Source organism: Dermacentor andersoni, chromosome 3, assembly GCF_023375885.2.
Source record: "Dermacentor andersoni chromosome 3, qqDerAnde1_hic_scaffold, whole genome shotgun sequence".
In the NCBI taxonomy this organism is placed as follows: domain Eukaryota; kingdom Metazoa; phylum Arthropoda; class Arachnida; order Ixodida; family Ixodidae; genus Dermacentor; species Dermacentor andersoni.
Window position 1 is genome coordinate 76,420,326 of NC_092816.1, and position 4,835 is coordinate 76,425,160.

Consider the following 4,835-nt stretch of genomic DNA (forward strand, 5'->3'; position numbering starts at 1 on the left):
AACTCTGTCCACATATTTCCCGCAGTTGTCCTCCTATTATTACTAAGTTCGATCTCCGTTGCAATGGTAGTTATGCAAGGGCTGCTTGCAGAATTTTGCGCCGCCAGTGATGACTGATCATCGGTCTCATAATGATTTTACTGTGCCAGTTTATTTTTATTTTTGTACCAGCTGGGCTAACCTTAGCAGGGACGCAACGTATGAAATGGCTACGCCCTTACGCATCCTTCTACGATCGCAGCTTTGCATGCATAAATGCGGCATGGAGCTGGAGGTCGCCCACTGCGGCTGCGTTCAGGCTACGTACGAGTTCACTGCCAGTTACCCGTTCCCAACGTGCGACTTCGGCGAATCAGGTGAGCTAATGCTTTCTGCAGCACTTCTTTCCGTTTTTCTCAAAGTGTGAAACAGATTCAGATCCTCCTCACACTTTCCCCATCGATCATAACGCTGAAACCACGTCGAATGCTATTCTGAACAAGCGCATTAATGGACTTCGCTGACCGTCCATCAAGCAAAAGCTACAGCAAAAGTATGCAACGGACTTCCCATGATTAATACACTGTGGTGAAAAAAAATTGTCTTGCATCACCTCTTTCTTGACTAAATTTAAAGTTCGACTTCTTGTTCACACTTCGGCGCGTGGTTGCTTGCGTACGTGTATGTGTTATTTAAGAGCATGCGTCATATGCATTTTTTGTACATTCGGTTAGCGTACAGATACAGTAGCGCTCAGTTAAAATACTAGACCACCGCTGTTTGACGCATATAAAGAAATCTCCCAAAACGTCGAGAGTGTGACAGGTTACATATTGGTTGGCAACCAACCTGCATCTTTAATTTTATCCTCTTGTGGTAACGTCTACGGTGCATATTATTCACGAATTCATGTATTTGAAATATTAGTCAAGGCCTCTCCCTTCTTTCACATTTTTTTTTCTTTCGCTTTCTGTCTTTGAAAGCGCACGTGTATTTTTTTTTTTAATTTAGAAAAAGTCTGCACTATTTCCATCAACCGCGCAAATATATCCCGTCTGGATATGTAGACAACTCGCAACGTGTATTGAAGAGAGTGAAGGTTTCCAACAGTAAACAGGACTTCGTCGTGATTCTTGTGGGGCACTTTGAGGTATTCGTTGCCTAGTCGGTACAGTTAAACCAACGCATATGACGGTTCACTGTTCGCACAGCAAATCGTTCTATATGCGCATTCGAAACTAGACGGCTGATTTCGCTCTCTTGCAGAACAATGCAAATCGGCACTCACGGCGAACGGAACTTACGACAAATGTGCTCGCGTTTGTGGCCTACCGTGCGAGTAAGTAAGGCATCTTGTGCATTGTACAGCGGCGCTTCACGCGACTAGTGGAGGCTCCTTAAGTGCGCCGAATTTTGGCAAGAAATATTGAGACATACTGTTCCCTGCTTTTAAAATTAGGAACTTGCATGCCCCGTGCATCCGAACGTTTCACAGACGCACACGGCATGGTCGAGGGAATCGCATCAACGCATTTTTCCTCATAAACCGCAGTGTCCGCAGGTGAATATATCTGCTGGCTCAAAGAATAACGGAAAGAGGGAGAGGAGGCGCGGAAAGGTAGAGCGCTTATTCAGACGTATTTCGCGTTGTCTTCCCTGTGCAGGGAAAAAGGTAAAGAGATCGAGAGCAAAAAATAAAGGGGTTGTACGCCGCTTTATCCAAGTTTTCTGCACTTACAGCCCAGCTGCCCCGATGTCCCACGTCATTTCTTAAATGGCCTAAAACATATATTTATTCTTCTCTTTCTTTCTCTCTTTCTTTCTTTCTTTCTTTCTTTCTTCTTTCTTTTTTTCTTCTTGGTTCTCATAGAGCACAAATATCTTGTCAAACGTTGTGCGCTAGTGTTCGTGTGTATAACATGCTTTTTGTCATTTTTCTTCTTTATTTTCCTTTCTTTATTGCTTGCTTAAGCAACGAAGTTGTTTTTTTGAGGATAGGCGGCTTTGGCGTAGCCTATCTGCTCCCAGTTCTACACCTAAATAGTGAAAAAATGTACTTCTTTTACGAGACTTGACTCTGCACACTATGACACGCAACGACGAAGTGCATCAGATGTAGCCGCGAGTGTCACAGCATCACAGCCGCGAGAGTCGCTGGAAGTGCCATTTGTCAGACTGAAATTAAACGTTGCCGTCATTGAGAACGCAGAACGAGAGCCCGGCGCCGAAACTTTCAACATGGACATCAGTTCCACGACTAAGCAACCTAGCGAGTAATCAATCGCGTGAGATATTACACCGGATACAGGGCCTGACGCTGAAACTCCCACGCAGGTCAACAGGCGCCTTGTTGAAATGCTTACGTGGTGAAATGCTTACGCAGCTTTAGTGAGGTTGGCGCTCTATGTACACTCTACGTCAGAAGTACTCGGGCCACTTTGCCTGTGACCGTCAGGGTGAATACGGGATCTTTTAGAAAGTTCCTGTGGTACGTCATAGTTTTGTAGGCCCTGAGGAACGAAAAGAACTCCGGTACTGACCACCCTCAGGTCTGGAGTTCCAGGGGCGCCGTGGGAGTAGCACCGCTGAATTCCGAACGACATGGTCATGGCACAGAATAGCATCTGTGCTTTAGACAAAGAGTGTATATGCGTGTCCATATATCTCTATCCTTACTTTATCAACATCATCCTAACTCTCTTAAGAAAAATTAAATTCTGGGGATTTACGTGCTAAAACCACGAGCTGATTATGAAGCATGCCGTAGTGGGGGACTCCGGAATAATTATGACCATCTGCGGATCGTTAACATGCCCCCAGTGCAAGGGACGCGGGCGTTTTAGTATTTCGCCACGATAGAACTGCGGCCACCACGGCCGGGATTTGAGCCCGCCACCTCGTGCTTAGCAGCGCAACATCATAGCCGCTAGTCCTCTGCGGTGGTTCATAACTCTCTTTAATCCCCTCTATTCTTCTACAGTGCTGAGTAGCAAGTCAAAGCGCACCTTCTGAGGCCTCTGTGCCTTTCTTCTAATAGTTTTTTTTTTTTTTTGATGTCCCCACCACCGCAACACCTCACTCACGAAGGCCCTCTACGGCTGGGCATGTGTGTTCGCAGATTCGATCCGCGACCGCGGTAGCCGCGTTCCGGAATTACAGAAGGCAGGTTACCTGCAAACGTTTAACGTTACTGCGCACGTTAAAGAACCGGGCACAGTCTAAGTTAATCCGGAACTCTTCGTTACGGCCTTCTTAGTGGACAATGCGTTTTCACATTCCGCTTTATAAGAACGCAGATGGTGCTGCCGGGAGTCGAACTGGTGACATGATTCGCAGCGGCAGTACACCAGTTCCACCAACCCCGAGCGAAGGGCACGTGAACAGTGAAAATCATCCACTCGAATTCGAATGCTGGGATAATACTTGCAGCGTAGAACACTCAGGTTAACACTGTATACATTTCTCTTTGCAAAGTACGGTGCAATCAAAACAATGCTTTTTTATTTGCCTCGAAGCATGTAGTGACACGGACAAGTGAACTGTAACGCAATTGTGCTGCTTTCCTGTGAAATAAAGATATCCGCTGTAGCGGAAAATACTCGTACCCAGAAAACAGGCAGCAGGATTAACTGCTTTCCCATACCGAGAGATGACCCACTCCCGATAGCTGGTGCACCGAAAAGTTTGCCGAATATTTCTCTCGCAAAAAAAAAAAGAAACACATGACTCACCTCTTAAGCTTGAAGCGGAATGTAGCGAGAGGAAGCACGTGTTTTCAACCTCCCCACCTGACACCCGATGTAAACCAACCCATCTATTTTTAAGTTTCAGGCCCTGGTGACTACCAAAGGCGCCCCGATGATCTTAGAAGAAAACATATGCATAAGCGAACAATACGCGGCCTCATATTTTCGGAGCAACGCGCTGGCCTCAGGCTCGCTTTGGAGCCTAGCAGGTTTTGGCGACCGACATGAACAACGTGAACGTTAAAAATATTTTGCCAACTTTCGGCATTATATTCCAATCCTGAGTTCCCGTTTCCCAATGTGTCACTCAAGCGATGCCAATCTAAGCACTCAATAGAGAAGGCTGAGCATATTGCTTTTATTTACTGATTGAAAAGTTAATAAATAATGGAAAGTTCGTCTCTCTACGAGTAAGTCTGTAGACTTTACTGCATTTCTCATTCAATATTTTTGGTTTTACATCGAAAGTTAGACCACACCCCCTTTTAGACTCGATGCGAGCGTATTTTTGTGGGCGTTTGAGCATTTCCAAGTAGACATTTCTGCCTGCATTGTCAGGTGGTCAGAGAATAGGACGCAGTGTCGTGGATGTGTGTCACTTACTGCACCTTTACCTCAGCTCACAAATACCACGCAGTGAAGCTAAAGCTACTGGTCCCTGTCATTCAAAAGGAACAAAAAAACCGGCTGCAGGTGCCGTAAAAGACTAAATGATCGACAGTTGTGCACAGCTGATCTATCCGTTAACTTTTTATTCAACCGGTGTAGTGCGGAAGAGGATTAGCGGCCAACTGTGGACGGCCTCTTAATCTGCTTATTACTCCTGAGCGGCTGTGCCAATCGTAGGTTTTGTTGCGCTACACGTAATTAGGGAGATCCAGTGCAGTTAATATAAAGGGTACAGTGTCCACACTTTCGCATGTAGGAAGATGTTCGAAGACATTGAATGAGAAATCCCGTAGCGAAACACAATCTTATCTGTGTCCTTCCTTTTCAGACAAATTCTGTACGACGTCCGCATATCTGCAATTTCCGATGAACAGGTTTGTATGTTTATGTCTTTTTTCAGCTGCTTACGTTCGCCCTGGATGACAGTCCTTTAATTATCAT

General features: G+C 45.6%; 1 long non-coding RNA gene across 1 annotated transcript; it reads left to right on the top strand.

Annotated features, from left to right (window-relative positions):
* The first annotated feature begins 204 nt into the window (after nucleotides 1–204).
* Nucleotides 205–4,835, top strand: LOC140216363 (uncharacterized). The gene is made up of 3 exons (XR_011893009.1): nucleotides 205–356; nucleotides 1,246–1,318; nucleotides 4,723–4,835. It is a non-coding gene; the product is annotated as an uncharacterized lncRNA (long non-coding RNA).